Source organism: Antechinus flavipes, chromosome 2 (genome assembly GCF_016432865.1).
Source record: "Antechinus flavipes isolate AdamAnt ecotype Samford, QLD, Australia chromosome 2, AdamAnt_v2, whole genome shotgun sequence".
NCBI classification, from domain to species: Eukaryota; Metazoa; Chordata; class Mammalia; order Dasyuromorphia; family Dasyuridae; genus Antechinus; species Antechinus flavipes.
In genome coordinates this window covers 517,556,552-517,576,126 of record NC_067399.1, presented here as the reverse complement: position 1 = coordinate 517,576,126, position 19,575 = coordinate 517,556,552, and positions in this window count along the sequence as shown.

Sequence of the window (19,575 nt, the reverse complement as noted above, 5' to 3'; positions counted from 1 at the left end):
TAAAATATATAAGCCAACAGACATGATGTACAAATAATCAGATTTTCAGTGGCCCAAATACAATGGAGAGATTCATACTATACTTAAGCTGTTTATAATAAGTATTTGCAACAGTTCTCATTTACAATCCTTTCTTTCCACTCACACAGGGAATACCCTTGTATAGGTTCCCCTCACCTCTCACCTGAATTATGGGGGTAACCTTCTAACTGGTTTCATTTCCAGGTCTCCTTTCTAATTAGCTTCAAAAGCAATTCTTCTAAGATGCAGTCTTTGACCATTTCACACTCTCTCCCCCATCCCTTGCTCAATAAACTTCCGTGGCTCCCTATGACTTCATCAAAAATTAAGTCCTCTGTTTGGCATTTCCAGTTCTTCATAATCTGACCCCTTCCTGCCATTCCAGTCTTTGTGCATTTTCTTCTTTGTCATTCACTCTATGATTTCACTATAATATGTGGTACTGGCTTATTTATTGGTCTTCCAACATAATACTCATCCTTTCTTTATTTTGCACTGAACTGTTCCTTGGTTATCTTTTAATAATATTGGTCTCTGAATTTCCCTGACTTCCTTCAAGATTCAGCTCAAATATCCCCTTTCTTCATCAGCACAGCTTGTTTTGTATTTTTATCTGGGTTGCCTTCTTGATTTTCAAATATCAATTTAAAGCCCTCTTGTTCATCTCAGTGAGCCTGCTACCAAATAGTCTATATCAACATAAAGTAATGGAATGCTAGACTTGAAGTCAGAAATCTTGCCAGTTTTTATTCATGTGATCATGGGCAGGTGCTTTAATGTCTCTTAATCTAGATTTCTTCATTAGAAGTTGTTCAATCATTTCAGTCATGTCCAACTCTTTCATTCTCCATCTCTTTTTATAGATGAGAAACTGAGGCAAACAAGGTTAAGTGATGTGCTCAGGGTCTCCTGTGTGGAAATATCTGAGTCAGGAAGATGAGTATTCCTGACTTCAGACCCAGCACTCTATCCACTGTACTATTTAACTGTTTTGCCTTTGGAGAAAGTACTATATATACATGAGAATTTTTCAGATCCCTATCAGATGCATCCTATATTTTGCCAAAAACCTATTATTATAGTTTTCATAGAAAAAATAACTATCTTTAAAACTATTTAGGTAGCTGACTCTTCCCTTCATATGTTCTTCTTTCTCTTTCAATGAGATGACTAGAGGAAGAAATGAAAATATCACCACTGCCCCTAAATGCTTCAGTTTCCTACACAAAACTTCAAAGTCAAATAGAGATACATTCAAGGATTTTTCTGGCTGTATCATTTATTTATATGTAAATAAAAAGAAATAGTGAGTGTTCAGCATATTTGGTGCATCATGAGACAGGCCCTGTCATGTTTTAAATACATGTTCTTGAAAGAGGACATGGTTACTGATTAGCCATGTTAAGTCTACATATAACTAACTGTACATACTAACAAAATGCAATCTTCTTCCTTGGGCTAGTAGCAGGATTGCTCTCATTTACTAGTGCCTATATTTCCTTGAGAGAGGACAGCTGCTGTTTCTTTTTAAGACTTAAATTCATTCTTTATGGGCTCAAATTTCTGTTACATTTTCCATTCATTTATTGGAATCACTTTCTGAAATTATGATTCAATTCTATTAACTCAGTGCTTCCATCTAAAGGAACTATCTTCATAGAATGTCGCCTACATTCTGAATTATCCCAAAAAGTAATTTGAAACCAAGTTTGGAAAATAAAGTGGGTAATCAAGCTAGGGAATATTGTTTCTGATTTTTTTAAGTTCTGATTATACAACGACTGATTGATTTTCTCCACTGTGCCTTACAAAACTGGTTCTGAGCCTAATACCAAAAAAAAAAAAAAAAAGAGGTCCAAAAGCTCATGTCATAATTTATATCTGTCTTCTACCAGATGGAATTGTCTAAAAGGTCAAATATCATGTTGATATCATGTTTTATCTGAATCCTGTACCTTTCCTAGCATATAGCACAGCAAATATAGTAGGTACTTAATGAAAAAAAATAATTTTGGTCAATGAAATTGTATGATGGGATCTGAGCAGTAGATTGGCCAGACTGCAAGGGATCAGGACCCTCCATGTGTTCATCAAAATTGGAATTGTGTCCATGTGTGTGGTAGCACATGCATGTAATCCCTAATATCAAGGAGTCTGAGACTGATAGTTTGCTTAAGCTCAGAAGTTTGCAGCTGGGATAGGCTAAATTACAAATATGTGAGCCCTCAGGAGAGGGGAGTCATGTGTACCACACAGCTTAGGGAGGGTGTGAAGTGGCTTAGGTTAAAAAATAGAATAGATTAAAACTCCCATGCCAATTAGTAGAATTTATGATTATGTGTGGCTTCTTATTTCCAGTCTGGGTGAGATAGGGAGACCCAGTCTCAAAAAAAAAAAAAAAAAAGAGAAAGAAAAAGAAATTGTGAATGGTAATTATTGTAAGTCATGTGGGCCTCTCTGATCATGTCCACAGAGGCAAACTTATTGTAGATTTATACAGGTAAAATTTAGAATCAAGGAACTCAAGACAGGATTAGGAATTTAGATTAACAGATTTTAAAGAAGAAAGTTATGAGCCAAAGCAAAAGAACTTGGCTGATGATCATTTAATGACAAAAAAAGATTTGCTGTTTAATTCACTTCAGTTCCTTAAGCCTAATTTTCCTCATCTGCAAAATGGGGCTAGTGGTATCTCTATTATTGTAAGATTGTTGTAAGACTCAATTGAAATAGTAGAATATGAAGTGCTTTGTAAATCCTTAAAAGAGTAAATGTCAATTATGGTGACGATGACAGATTTTTTTTTTTTAAATTGCCTTTATTTAGGCATGTGTAAGTCAATAACCACTTAACAGAAAGACTGAAGAGGCATTAGGAGCTGCCATTCACTGAGAGCATACCAGACATGAAGCTAAAACAACTTTAAAATGATAACATAAATTAACAGGAAAATGTGATTTTTATTTGTTATTGTATAAAATGAAGTACACCTGATCTTCCAGGGCATTAAGTTTTTCTAACACACGTGCTGATTGTCCCTCAGGTGGAAGAGCTCTTCATAATCTCAGTTATGTACATAAAATCTTAAATTTTCAAAGTTGAAAAAGACCAGTGATCATCTAGCCTACTCCAGACTAGAAGCATTCTACCTATAACCCTGATCAACACACGCACATATACACAATTAACACAGTTAACAAGTAAAACTGCAATAATTCACGTGGAAATATACCTCAATGACCAAGTTTTCATGTGAAAATATTTTTTAAAATTTTCTAGACTTAATATCATTTTTTTCAAATTACATATATAGTTTGTTTTTTTTTTTTTTAAGCATCTATCTTTGTGAGATTTTGAGTTTCACATGGGGTTATTTAAGTATTTTATGTCCTCTTCTGTTATCTGGACAATTTATATTTTGTAAATATTCATATATTTCACTTAGATTATTGGATTTTTTGGCATTTGTAGTCATTTTGACAGTGCTGTCTTCCCTGTCTACATAGTAGTTTTCTACCGTCAGGGCTCTTTTCTGTTTCTTACCCAATTTTTAGCCTAATTTATGACTTTTCTAATTGAGCTCTGCTCCTGGGGCACAGGGGGCATTGATCCAAACTTCTTGTTCTGGGAGCAGAGCCCTGTCATCAGAATCGTATTTTGGGGATTTTAGGTGCTTGTAGCTTCCTACTGAACTGGGCGTGGTTGAGCCTGTAGTGCTGGATTCTGGGGCTCACATTGCCTTCTGAATGGTTCTGATTGGATGAAGTGTACCTCAGTATTGTCACATGATCCCTGTTCCCAGAACTTTGAGACCTTGGGAGGTCATTTGCTCGCTGAAGGAATGAACTTTGAACCTGAGGTACAGGAAGTTGCAGGAAGTGACGTGACCTGTGGGAGGCAGCCAGCATTAGCGATCATTGGTCAAGGATGGTTACATCCTGTTGGTCTATCCAATGAGAAGGCTCCAGTATTTTGCTTTTAGGGCCTGGACAAGCTGGAAGCAGGTCAGGTTCCCGGAGCACACGTGGACTTGGAATGACTCCCAGGTGTGTCTGGACCTCTCTCTGCAGGATTAAATAAATGTTTTCTCTTGGTACCTGAGATGTCTCTGACTAGTTAATTTGGGTGTGGGGGTCTTGCGCTTCCCGTCCCACACGCTTCTATATTGATACAGCTGGACTGATGAGCGGGGATTGAGGGACTTTGGTTGCAGTGGCTAAGAGCTCCCCCTGGCTTGCTCAGAGATTATCTGCTCTGCGCTGTGCTCTCTATTTACTTAAATGAGAGACCTTTCCTAAAGTCCTTCTAAGTTGTCTTAAGCTAGAAAATTGTTTCACTATGTTTTTTTGTGGGTTCTATCACTTCATTTAGAGACTTGATTTAACATTTCTGAGGGAAATTGAGGAAAGGTCAGACAATTTCCTGGCTCCTTTCCACCATCTTGGTTCTATCCTCTAAAACTGAAAATGTTTTTAGATTGGACCTGAAGTATATGAGTCATGGTGATAAAAAAAATCTACCTTCATTAAAATGGCTTCCTGGGAAATCCACTTTCCTAGCCCCACAAAGGAAAGGAAGTCTTGGCTCTTAAACCCTATCATTATAATTTATAGGTCTATCTTATCAAAATTGAGCTTAGCTACACATTAACATTTCATTTGATTAATGATAGAGATTTTAATTATGTTTTGTTGCCAAATTCTTAAATGCCTTCGGGCATTGCTTAATGCTTAATATAATTTGGGGAATGATTTTGGCCTAAAAAGTTATACTTTTTCCCCTTCAAAATCTAGTTGTTTTTTTTTTTTAATTAGTCACATAATTTGCTCAGTTGATTATTTACTTGTTTATTAATTTTAGTGAAAATACTCTCCAAAATTCCATATTGGGGTAAATGACCTTGTCTTTTCTCACTTAATCAAGAAGTCTTCCTCAAAGTGAAGAATTATTTAAATAATAAAAGGGAAAGCTCTTTTTCAAATTACCTATAGAATAATATCCTGGAAAAAGATTTTGAGGAGGATAAAAACAAAAAGGCCTGGTCTCCTGGTTCTTGTTCCTTTTTTTTTTTTTTTAGCTGAGGCAATTGGGGTTAAATGACTTTCATAAAACGTCACACAGCTAGGAAGTGTTAAGTGTCTGAGGTCAAATTTGAATTTAGGTCCTTCTGACTTCAGAGCTGGTGCTCTATCCACTGCACCACTTAGCGATCCCACTTATCACTTAAAAAAATTTTTTTTTAAAGGAACTTAGGCTTTTCTTAGTTTCCCAAAATGGTTTAAACATAGCATTTTAAAAAGTGAACTTTATAATACTACAGACCTAGCAGACTATTTTTGCCCAGCCCCACTCAATTTTATGCTATTTTTAGATCCTCTTAACTTTATTGTTTATAAATGTTATATTAAAAAAAAAAGTACAGCTTTGAAGACACTCTTTAAACAAAATGCATTTCTTATCTCTCAAAAGTCATACACAATTCCATAACATACAAGACTATTTGGTCCAATAATCAATGCTTCAGACCTATTTTTATAGCATCTATTTGTGGCAAACTCTGCAATAATGTTTGCAAAATCCTTTTCATACTTTGCTATGCCCTTGTTACCAATATAATTTATTCCCATAAATTCTCTAAGGATGAAACACATCTTCCATTTTAGGAGAAGTAATCTAAAGAGGATAATTGATTTGCCCAAGATCCTACTGCTATCACTGATGGACTCCCTATCATCTATCTGTGTTGGCAGTTCTAAAATTTCTCCTGTCTCTCCAAATATTCTATGAAACATCCACTCTACTGGCTCCCAATAGATGACCTTGCCTCCTACTTTACTGACAAAATTAGTCTTTCATGAGTCTCTTCATTTCCTCTCTACTATATATTCTATAGTATAATCTATTTTCTTTCCCTGGGTTCCCAAACTCTGAGTAAGAGGTGGCTCTTCTTGTCAAAACCAATCCTGCCCTTATATATTCTTGTTCCCATATTCACTCCTTTCCTCTGAAGGCTTGACCCATTTATTCCCTTTTCCTTATTTTTTATTGTGAGTCCTTCACTGCCTACAGACATGTTGAGGTCACTCCATGCTTAAGACAAAAACAAAAAACAGATGACCTTTTTCACCTGACTGACATCCATACCCTCAAGATCAATTGTCCTATAACTTTCCTCTCTTTCATTGCTAAGCTCCTTGAAATAATTCTTTACTCTTACTGCATCCATTTCTTCCTCACTACTCTCTTTTCAATCCCTTACCATCTGGCTTCTGACCTCACAATTCTACTGGAAGCATTCCTTTCACAGTTAATCAAAAATCTCTCAACTGCTAAAGACAGTGGCCTTTAGTTTTATTCCTTAATCTCTCTGCAATTTTTGGCAGTTAAACACTTTTGGATCTTCTTTCCCTTTTCTTGTCTCCTACTTCTGTGATTGATCCTGCTCACCTTCTTTCACTGTTTCATCAGCCACTTCTCTCACTCACTTTAGGCAACATGTTCTCTAAAGCTCTTTACTGAATCTCCCCCTCCCCCCCTTTTTTTTCTTTTCACTCTCTTGATATCTCATCAGTTTTCATGGATTTGGCCTTCTCTATGCAGATCATTGTAAAACTTCATTATATTCATCCCTAATCTTGCACACTAGTAACACATTGCTAATATCTTGTTATATCTCTATCTGCACATCCCTTTTGGACTCTTAAATTACATATGTCCAAAGGAGAATTGACCATCTCTCCCCTGAAATATGGCCTTCTTCAAGGTTCTCTTTTTTTCCATGGAGAATACTACCATTGTCCAGGTTCCCTCATTCCACAACTCAGGGTCATGCTGTATTCTTCCTTGTTTTCTCCCCCACCCTTTCCCCAATCCAAATAGTTGTCAAGCCTTCTGGGTTTTACCTCCATAATACCTGTCATTTTTGTTCCTTTGTCTCCTCTTTTGTTTAGGCAATTTTAGGCATGCCCCACTTTTTAAAACCTCATTTAGGATTTTCTTGGCAAAAATATTAGAATAATTTGCCACTTCCTTCTTCAGCTTAACTTAAATATGAAGAAACCAAGGCAAACAGTATTAAGTGACTCACCCAGGATCACACAGCAAGAAGTGTCTGAAGCCAGATTTAAATTTAGGAAGATGAATCTTCTTGACTCCAGGATAGGTACTCTATCCACTAAGCCCCTTAGTTGCAATTTATCGTCTTTTAACTGTTTTAATTCCTCTTTTTTAATTGAACCTGTTTTAATTCCCCCTTAATTTGTTTTTTTTAACTTTCAGTCTCTGCTTTTTCCTATATTTCTTTACATACTAGCCAAAATGATCTTCCTAAGGTACAGTTCAAACTACATTATTTCTATTTTCAGTAGCTCACTATTGTCTCTAGGATAATATACAAATTCCTTAGCCTAGTATTTAATGCTCTCCAAAATGTAGTCCCAACCTCCTAAGTTCTGAACTTAGTTCATGCTCTCCCCTTTAGTCCTTTCTATTTACTCCATTAAAAACAGGTCATGAACTATTCCGAGACTCTACATTCCATTTTCTAACTTCATGTACCACTAAAAGGTTTGCTTCATCTGTAATATAAAGATATAAATGTAAATAGTCTCTGTAGTCTAAGAAATTTCACATTATAGCTATAGAGAGATAAGCCATACACATACAAAATAGTAATTGTTATGTGCCAAGTGAATGGCATAGATTATATGAGCTCTCATAGTGATGGGGAAGGAGAATTTGTTCATGGGTTATCATATTCTGAGCTTCAGAGAAAGTATAACATTTTTATGTTTATGATTTGGACTTCAAGGAAAGGTAAAACATGACCAGTAAGACGGGAGTGGTGAGAGGGAGGAGAAAGGAATTGCTTGAGCAAAGGAATGTATGAATATAAGCATAGCATATGTTTCAGAAGGTTTTGGGAGAACTAGTTCTTGAGAGTCAGGAAGGAAGGAAGGATTCATTTGATTATGACCATAGATCTATAGAGCTGAATGAAATACGAGCTCTGTCACTTAGTAGCTGTGTGACTTTGGAGAAGTCACTGAAGCTCTTTGAAGCTCATTTTGTGTGTGTGTGTGTGTGTATCTACACACATATGTATATATACATGTATATTAATGCATGTATATGAAAGGGTAATAATATTAATATAAATCACCTCAGGAGTTGTTAAAAATTATATACACACACGCATGTATATATTTGTGTATATCACCATATAAATGTATTAGCTATAATTATCTAACTACCAATTAGCAACAGAACCAAATAACTTTAAGCCAAATATCATTTAGAAAGTTTTCTTAGAAAGGTTAAGTGTTGACCAGTGTTTCCCATGGACCTCAAACTAATATGATCATCACAATATTACTTTTGGTCATGCATTAGAATTTAAGATAAAAACAACCCCTTTGTTTTGGACCCATTTTAAGGTTTATTCATTTCCTGGAGAACAAAAATAACAAGAAGATAAAATGGAACACATCTCTTGAGTGAGAGGTCTACCAGAAGCCGATTATTTAGACTGCTATTGGATTTGGTTTATACTATGATTCTGTTTGGGTAAATAAATCTTTGGGTCATTGGCAAGGACACAGGGAACTCTATCTCTGGTGTTCAGTTAAGTTGGCTGATCAAATGGTCTTGATATTACCTATAGTAAAAGCGAAAGGTACTTTTATTGAGGTTTCAGGAAGCTAGGTGACACTGTTGATAGAATGCAGGTTCTGGATTGGGAAAAACTGAGTTCAAATCCAGCCTCTGACACTTACAAATTGTGTGACCCTGTGCAAGTCCCTTAACTCTTTGCCTCAGTTTCCTCATATGTAAAATAAGCTGAAAAGGGAAATGGCAAACCATTCTAGTATCTTTGCCATGAAAACCCTGAATAAGGTCACAAAGTGCATCAAGATCCATCAAGGATTTATGAATATATTTTGGCTTTTACATGACTCTTGCTATCTAGACAGATAATGTATAGTCCACAGTTGAATCTCTTGAGAGATTCCCATCCGTGTACTCAGTTATGGGATATGGCATTTCCCACCATCACACATTTCTCTTTTCCAATTTTATGCTTGCTCTCATTTTGAAATTCCTTGAGGAGAATTTTAATAATAGTACAGTGACAGCCAGTCAAAATTTCAGCAATACTTGGCTTTAAATAAAATAATCATAAGTGGCTGAATAACTCAGCATTCTTCGTTTCCTCTCAAAGTTCTTTCAGGTTGATTTCCACAGAAATTCACTCAAGAATATTAAGTAGTCTCTCAGAATAGGGAGAAGAATATAGAAAGGGAAAGAAAAGTTATAATTATCAGAGAAGCATGAAAATGATGATGGAAAACACCTATTAGATCACCTAGGCCGAAGCCCTGCCAAAAAAATATTGCTCATTGCAGTTGGATATCTAAGTATTTTGCTGAGTTCAGTGCTTCAAGCTGTTTGGCTCCTGCCACATCTTTGGCTGAGTTTCTCACAATCTGAAAGTTTTACTTGAGAGAATGCTCAACTTTCTTCTTTCTTAATTTTACTCTGTGGTTTCAAGTTTAGAAATGATAGTATGGGGTAATGAGCAGAAATGTTTAACTATTCTAGTTTGCCCTTCACTCTATGACAACCTTGTCACATAGATGGATTTTCCAGTATAAATTGTTCCTTCTCCACTATAAGATGTAGTATCCAAGGATCCATAATTTTCTTTATCCTTTTGTTACATCTCAGCTATCAGACATAGTCTATGCTTCTAGAAGAAAAAATCCTTTAGCATTATTAGACTTAACTGTCTTTTTTCCTTTGGGGATGTTTCCCCCTTAGTTACTTTCTTTCTACTGCTTTTTTCAATAAAATAACCCAGACTAGCAAAAATCTGTATTTGTCACTTTTTAAAAAGAGAAAGGGAATGTCTATAGCAAAGAAAGTTTTCAGTGAATGCCCAAAAAGACAAAGGAGATACAGAATTATTGTCTATTCTTGTGATGGTGGTTGGGAGAGAAGCTTGGGTTCAAGTATTGGATTAACCCAACCATCTTCCCTTCCCGGAGTGCCTTTTCTTTGTGTTGTCGTTACCAGATCTCCTGTTCCCCATAGTTTCTTGAAACTTCCCATTCTTCTTTTCCACATGTTCTCAACCTGTTTCTTCTTTTCCATTTGCATTCCTTCAAAAATGGAAGTGGACTCTACTGCTTTCATTACCAGGAAATATCATCCAAAGAGATTGCATCAGTACCTTCTGAGGGGTATGTTGGAGAGCAGAGTAAAGAATTCCTCCTCCAAACTCCATTTAAAAAGGATTCTCTGGCTATGCAATTCTTCCTTGATTACCAGCTGCATTCCTTGGACCAGACTTCCTCCTGTCCATATGCTGTATACCTTCTCCCCACCCACTTGCAGGTTTTGTTTGTTTGTGGGTTGTCTTCCACCATTAGACTATAAGTCCCTTGAGGTCATAGTCTTTCTTTTTTCTTATTATATATCCAGTACTTCACACTTGTACAGTGCTTGGCACAGAGTAATAATAATAGCTAATAATAGTTAATATTTAGTATGTAGTGGACATTTAATAATATTTATTGATTAACTGACAGATTCTTTTGTTTCCTGGTCCCAGGAAACTGACAGAGGTTTGCAAAAGGCTTTACCTACAATTCTCCAGTGTTGTTTCCATTTATTTATTTACTTTTTATTCATTTAAAGTACTCATTCTTACCTCATTAAAGAGACCTTTTGGTTTGATCATCTTTATAATTGACACCATAGTGCCATGGTATCTTTTCTCTGATTAGGTCCTGGACTTTGAAGGACTGCTTCTTTATAGCACTATCTTTGGCTTTTCACTCAGTAGATTCTACTCTCTCTTAATGGTCCATCTGGGAGCTAGAAGGCACAGGGGATAGAGCACCAGGTGGGAGTCAGAAAGACTCAACTTCCTGAATTTAAATCTGACCTAGAAACATATTAGATATATGGCTCTGGTCAAGTTACCTTAGTGTTCTCCTTTATAAAAGGAACTTGAGAAAATTGCAAACTACTCTAGTATCTTTGCCATGAAAACTTAAATGGGGTCATTAAGACTCAGACATAACTGAATAACAAAAATGTCATTTATTCATATTTTTAAACATGTTAGGAGAAAGGCAAGTCTGATGAATAAATGTAATAGGTGGAATTAGGTCTAGGAGAAGTCACTGAAGAGGAGATGAATTTTTTCCCCTTTTCAATCCTCCATAATAAAAAGAGATTTCCACCAATAAAAAAGGCAAATGGTGACTGCTACCTTCAGCATCCCCTTCAAAGGGCCTCTTTGAAGAAAGATGCTTTGTTTGCTAAAGGTATTGTAGTATAGTAGACAGTGTTTGAATATTGTCTCGGGTCCTTAGAGTATGAGTATGGGCAAGAAATTTAACATCTCTGGGCCTCCCTTTACTCTATAAAATGAGAGAGGTGGACTTGAAGACCTCTTGGGCCCTTTTCGAGTGTACATTTATGATCTAATAATCTAAGCTAAAGAGGAAGTCATCTGGATAATGGTTAAGACAGAAAGAGCAGATATAAGTGAGAACTAAATTGCACTAGGGAACAGGGCAGGGATGGTGGTAAAAGGAGAATTTTATAAATAGGAATTTATCCTATTAAAATAGGAAATAGGAATAGGAAAAAGAAAAGTTTATCTTTGTTCTTACTAACCTCTGTCTAAAATTTAGCATTTAATTAAATTATGAATATGGGCATAAAACTATGCTACTTTTAGGTAAGCTTTACCAGACTGCCAAAAGGGTCCATCACTCAAAAATAGTAAAGAACCCTGATTGAAGGAAGGACCAGATGGCAAGTTAAGGCTACTTTAAAATACTATGTAAAGCTAAGGTTTATTTATAGGCTGTGTAGACAAGCAAAGGAAGGCTTCAAATTTTGATCATTAATCAATGAATTAAATCTTAAGTATCTAATTAAGAGATAAAGGCTCTCATTCTCAGCTCCAAAAATAAGTCAACAAGCAAGTGGAGATAACTATGAGGAACTGGGGACTAGAAGAGTTAGAATCTTTGATGTAACTATAAAGGGAGCTGGAAGTTTACGCTAAAATAAAACATATATTTATGTGTGTGTGTGTGTCTGTGTATGTGTGTACATATATATATGCATACATATACATAAATATGTATGCATATATACTCATGTTTATATATGTATATATGTATTTGTGTTATTCTAGCATATATAAATATATATGTAATTTAAAGAAATGAGTGTAATACAAGATAAGAACTTAAGATAATATATGTACTTTTTTGTTCTTTAGTAAATTTGTCCCAAATTATGATTTTTTCTATGTTCATTTGTGAATATGAATTAGTTATATCTTATCAATAGAGTTATTTTTTTCTAATATGTTTAGACAAACATTCTGATAGTTGTTCATAAATATCTTTGGATCCTTAATACCTTGCATCTGAAGAGGTGAAATGTATAATTTTGGAGTTAGAAGATGTGAATCCAAATCTTGTCTTTTATACTAACTAGTGGTTACTAATCTGCAAGTGACTTAATCTCTCTGACGCAGTTTCTTCACTTGTAAAAGAAAGATAATAAAATTTTTATTATGTATTGCGTAGAACTATAGGAAATGAATTAATTTATAAATCTTCAAATGCTTTAGAAAAATATATTATTATTGTTTGTGATTGGGAAAATCTGTTCTCCCACTTTTTATAAGCTCTAGAGAGAAACGATTTAGGCTCAAATCCTACCTCTGATATTTATGACCTGTATGACCTTAGGCAAGTTATTAAAATTAAATCTAAATTCAATATGAATCCTAATTAATATTTAATTAGTTTAATTAATATATACTTAGGTATTAAAGCTAATTTTAATATTTAATTTCTAAATATTAGAAATAATTAGTTTTTAGGCTTCAGTGTCTTCATTGATAAAATGGAGGTTTGGAATTAATTGGCATTCAAAATTCTTTTTACTCTAGATCCAAGAGCTTTTCACTACACTTGATAATCTTTTCCAGATCTTAATGGTGTAGTTCCATTGCTAAAACGAGCCCCATCTAGTGGTGCCTTTATGAAACTGTAGACATGTATACCCAGAGGCCAAAAGAGAATCTAAACAAATATATAGTTGATTCCATACAAGGTAACAGCAAACATAATAATGTAATAAAAAATAATTTATGAATACTAGCGTGATATTGATAAATTTGTATATGTTTAAAAAACAAATAATATAGAAAAAATTGCTTTCTGTAAAGTGAAATTTTGCATGCCAAATTTAATTTCTTTTTTATTGACATATAAAAATTACCAATATGTTTCTACTCTGACGTACACCAAACTCTACTTCTTTCATGTCTGTTATCATACCTGTGGTGATCAACAGTAAAGAACACTTGTATTTTTTGTCAATGGAAGTATTCACAGTACTTCAGAAGAGGATTTAAATCTTGAAGGAGCAAGAACAATTTGAAAACAACTGAAAGAAGGCCTTTCAGGTATCTTGTTAACATTTAATTTGGGTATTACTTTGTACAGGTAGGCCAGGAAAGGAAATACAACCAGTACTGCAGTCCATCTAGTACTGTGCTGATAAATGTTTGACTAGAGGCTTTCTGAAAGGAAAAAAATATAAATGTATATATGCCTGATAGATTTCTTTTAAGGCTAATGTTCACTATTTTTGTTTTTTCTATTACTTTAAAAAATCTAGATAATCAATAAAATAATAAATCAAACTGATTTGTAGCATTTGTTATTTTTGAGGACTTTTTGCTCATACTGTATAGTTAATAATCAGCTCTCATTATCACATTCCTGGGTCTGTTAAGCTGAAATTCTTGCTGACACAGTATCTGCCCCCAAAATCTACTACTTTAGAGGGATTACTAAAGTTCAATAAATCAAGAAACAGGAAAAACTTCGAGGGGCACAATTCCAAATATATAATTGTATCTCACATTTATAGTATTATTTAAGGTTTTTAAAGTGCTTTCTATACATTTTCTCATTTGATTCCCCTAATACTGTGAGGTAATTATGATCATTAACCTTATGTTTTTAATATGAGGAAGTTGAGACTCCTAGGAGTTAAATGACTTACCTAGGGCCATACAACTAATAGAGGGGAGGTTAACTCAGGCCTCCTTAACTTTAGGGTTGAAACTTGACTTGTTATTGAATTGTTGGATTGAATTGAAATGCTATTCTGACTCTACCAGGTGAACTGAAATATTTAAGAATTTGCAGTTAGTAAGTAGATACATACAAGAGGTATAAGAGGACTATTACCAATGATTTATCAAAAGAAATTAGGTATTCTCTGATCTGATTTAAGCATATTTAGTATACTTAAATATACAGTCTAAGTGGACAAGAGTCATGAAGTATGTTCCTATAGTCAAATAGTGACAAAGGTGCTTGGCTGGTCATATTGTTTATTTTGTCTAGGTTAATTTATTGTCAAAGTTCATAATTTATTGATTTTGAGTGTAGGTTCCAGCAGTTCATGACTTTTTTTTTTTTTTTTTTTTTTTTTTTTGATTAGACCCATGATGTGAAAAATGTTTGATCTTTATTGGACCATTCATTTCACAGCAGGGACACAAGTTCAACTAATACTTTCATGTGTCAACACCTCAAATAACTTATTGAAACTAACAAATAATTATCCTTCACAACTGGAAAATAAACAAATCATTGATTTTTATAAATATTTACACTCTTTTTTTTCTGCTATAATTTTTAATTAGTATGTAGCTATTTTTATAGCCACATTAAAATTGAAAAAGAAAAAATTAGAATAATATTAATCATAATTGACATGTACATGTTGTTCTAAAATGATCTTAAGCGAAGTACATTACTAAAATCATCTTATTTTAGTCTCAAAACAGTTCTATAATGTGGAGTTTAGAAGTGTTCTTTCCTTATTTTACAGAGAAGAAAACTGAGGCTAGAATGGGGGGAGATGTTAAGTGACTTGCCTAGTACTCTCCACATGTTATGAAAAGTGGGATATAAATGTATGTCTTCCTGACTTAGTTGACAGAATCCTGGATTTAAAATCAGGAAGATATACAGATATGGAAAACTTATAGGACACTCTAAAATGTTCATAGGCTTCCTTTTGAAAAGGACTGAAGTTTGGATTTCTATCTATATTCCATCAGGGCTCCACATAGTGTCTTCAAAAATTGTTGTCCCACTTAATCTCTAACAGATTCTCCCAAGAAGGCAAATATGCTTTTCAGTGGCTGGAAAAGTACCACCATTTCCATTAGATCTTCATTTATGAATTACTAATGGTAATACTTGAGTGTTCTGGGTCTTTTGACCAATCAGTGCCTAGAAAAGAAAAAATAAAACAAATTTTGCTGTCTGGCTTCTTCAAAACATTTTCTACACAACTATTAAATTAACATACTAAAATCTAGCTATGGCCATGTCACTCTTTTCATAAAATTTCAATGGCTCTCCACTTTACTTATAAATATTCTTCTTTATATGACATTTAAATCTACTTACAATCTGGTTTCCATCTACTTTTATGTGATTATTTCACATTTTTTATATCAACTCTATATTTGCACCAAAGAGCAATATAGGATGTTTCCCAAAATTCACATGCAATGCATACCCCACTATATTCCACCCCCTGAGAATCCTGAACTTGTTTTAAGATTCAATTGCTCCTTTTTAATGGGAAACCTTTCCCAATATTCTCCCTCCCCACATTAGTTGCCAGGATTCTCTTTCAAATCACCTTGCATTGACTTATTCATGTATAAGCTGTATCTTTTCCACCCTCTTGAGGGCAATACCATATTCATTTTTTTTCCTTCTTTTTTATCTAATACATAGTTCAGTGCCTAGCTTGTAGCAGGTGTTGAATATCTTTTTTTAAAGTAGATTCTCATAGCCAAGGAATAACTAAACATACTGTGGATCATGAATATAATGGGATATTTTGGTATCACAAGAAATGATGAATATGAAAAAAAAAACCAATAAATCTTGGAAAGACTTAAGGCAAAGTGAAATGACCAGAACCAATGAAAAAATATACAACAATCATAACAATAATAGAAAGACCAAAAATGAAACTGAAGGATATACAATCCACACATATGGATGTATTTGTAGTGTGAATATAGTACACTAAAGAAGCAATAAGGAGGACCTTTACTTACTATACTATTGGATTTCAAACACATATCTATCAATATTTCAAAAACAAATGAGTATTGTAAGCTGTTCCTTCAATTTTATATCATATTCTGGATTAAAAAAATCATTCTTAATTCATCTGATTTTTTTCCTAAAAGTATCCAGATGTAGATACTCTGGTCAAAATCTTTTGAGTTATTATGTATCTCATGCAATCTTTTGGATCTTGATTGAATCAACACACTATCTGCAAATAGGAAGATCTAGAAAACTCCACTATGTATAATAAGAGTTCCTAACCTTTCATCTGTCATGGTCCTTTGACAATCTGGTGAAGCCTATGGAACCCTTCTCAGAACTCAGTGTTGTTTTTAATTGCATAAAATAAAATGTATAGGATTACAAGTGACACTATATTGAAATATAGTTTATATACATGTTTGTGTATATTCATACATATACATGCTAAATGTTCAGAGTGTTCTATGTACACATCATAATATGCACAAACACAAAATATTATACGTATGTATGATATATGTTGCATATGCATATTTTTATATGTGCTATATATATTATTTTATATCTACCTATGTGTAATATATTTGTTGCTATTCAGTTGTTTCATCTGTGAGCTTTTCATGATCTCCATTTTCTTGGCAAAAAATACTTGCATTTGTTCTCCAGTTTATTTTACAAATTAGGGAATTTATTGACTTGCTCAGGGTCACATAGCTATTGAGTGTCTTTGGCCAACTTTGAACATAGGAAGATAAGGTCAGGAAGTTGCTTACTTGCTGTGCATGCATATATGTGTATATTGTACGGTCCCCCCCCCCCCCCCCACAAAATTAAGTTCATGAATCCAATTTAAAGAATCCTTGACCCATAGGGAATTCCTCTTTATCTTCAATTTTTTGTTAGGTCTCCATGATAGTGACAAACTTACCTCCCTGCATTATGCCTCATCTAATACCAATGGTCTATGAATGAGATTCTCTTTAAAGCATCTTATACAATTTTCACAAGTGTAAGAGGGACTGATTGGAGTCTTATCTAATCAGGCTTTTGTGCCTTTGGAGGTTTTGAAAGCACCTCTCCCAGTGGAATGCAAACGGTCCCTTTGTTTTTTATATTAAGAGGAAAAAGATAATTCCTGACGGAAAGACTGAAGATTACTCACAACTGAATGCTTGGAGCAATCACTTGGTGGCATCTAGGGGATGGATTTCAATGACTAAAGCTGCTCTCAAGATGAGTGTGTTGGTTAAGACTGTTGGGAGGATGAGTTCTTGTTGAAAGAGGCAGTTGAAAGAGGCGGTAGCCTTTGTTGACCTATAAAAGAGATTTCATAACTGTTCTCAGCTTTTTCACCACTTCCCGTGCACCTCTCTTCTGGAATATATTAGAGTGAAGAGAGGATTTCTTCCTTATTACTTCCACTAGGAACTATTAAGAGCAGGTTTGGGCAAGAAGCGCACAGTAAGCTGGCCACACTTTTCTTACCTTGGCCCTAAAAGAAGAATTCATAAAAAAATGTTCCAAAACCTGTCTCCAATTTAAAGATCAATATCCTGGGCAGCGTGAGTCCAGAATCTCCTCTTTTAGTAGAGAAGGGAAATTTCTTGGGCAGAGACAATTTAGTGATTTCTTGCAGAGCATCAAGTCCAAGGGTTCAAGGATTAGTTCTTAAAAGGCAGTAACTGAGTAGCATATCTTTTAGGAAAAAAAGAAGAGAATTGTCCATATGGTCCCTATAGATTAGAAGCAGTAAATAACTAAAGCTACCTATGAGAAGAACAGATGACCTGGCTCATTGCTCTTTGATGACAGCCCATACCTCTTTTACAACTCTTGAGAATCAATTGCCTCTAGACTATTTAAAGTTTCTATCGTTTTATGCTTGAATTCCATTACTGCTACCATCCACTCAGAAGAATATTTTCTTTTGGTTATAGGGATACCCTATCTTATTAAGCTCAGAAAGGTCTCATCTTTCCACTCTGAGTTGGGTCACTGTGAATCTATAACTATTTATCTCCTATCTCCCCTGGTTTCCCATGATGAAGTCCTTTCTCATTGCAGCAACTGAGCTTTGAGTTGTAGATGGAAACTCCCAGCTTCTTATTGCTTGCTTTTCTACCTAACTATTTTTCAGGGGAGTTTGGTTGATCTATGCAAAACATTTGAAGCTGTTTGTTAAAAGATCTCCTTACTGAAGGGAAGAGGGCTAAAGCCATCTAAAGAAAAACAGAATTCTACTTGAATAGCTAAATGATTGAAAGGAGAGGCACTAAATGATTTCTGGATATTCCTTAAAGTTCATATTTTAAAGATTTATACAAATGCAAAATTCACTTGGTTTTCCCAATATCTACAACTCACATTTCAAAGTTGCATAACCTTTTTTTTTTTTTTTTTCAGTAGAGAGAAAGTATATGCCTGAACAAGCACTTCTTTAATAGTCTTTATGCAGATAAAATACACATTGAATCAATGGGGAAGGAAAGGTCAGAGACTTAGGAAGAACAACAAATGAAATTAGTATTATTTTATCAAGTACTACTTCTGTGCAACAGTTTGTAATTGAGTTACTGAAACATTGGAAAGAGCTAGAGTTAAAGCATTTGTCTTTGTAGAATACTTCCTATGAAAGAAATGATAAGACACTATAGTCTCCATTCTTATTCCCAATCAAATGACTATCTGGTCTATCTTCTATTGATCATTGACACAGCTCTCTTGCTACTTAATAGATTCTTATTGGATTGGCTTAGATTGGATAAAATTCGTCTTCTGTGCAGATATTTAAATGCAAGAAACTCCTATTCTCAAGTGCCTATTTTTCAACTATCCCAAAATATTAGGGTTAAATTTAGAAATGACTATAATGCCTACTTGGAGGGCAGTTAGATGATGCAGTGGATACATTGTCAGATCTGAAGATTCAACTTTCTGAGTTCAAATCCCACCTCAGACACCTATTAGTTATATGAATTTGGGTAAGACATTTAACCCTGTTTGCCTCAGTTCTTCATCTGTAGAATGAGCTGGAGTGGGAAACGGCAAACCACTCCAGTATTTTTGCCAAGAACACCCTAAAGAAAGTCATAGAGTCAGACATGACTGAGTAATGACTTAACAACAATAGCACCATAATCTGTTTTGCTACTGTGGTCCTAGAGACTCTTTGTTTTATTTATGCCACAAAGGGAAATTCCCTTTAGCCATTTCAGGTCATTTTGAATGATTTAAAAATTGGACAACAAAAATTGCCCTTGGAAAAAACTAGTTCAATTTTTTTTTTTGTACAGTTTTGGTCCCTTCTTGGATATCTAAAATGCTTGAAAGTTTAGTTTTGACATGTTTAGATTCAGGT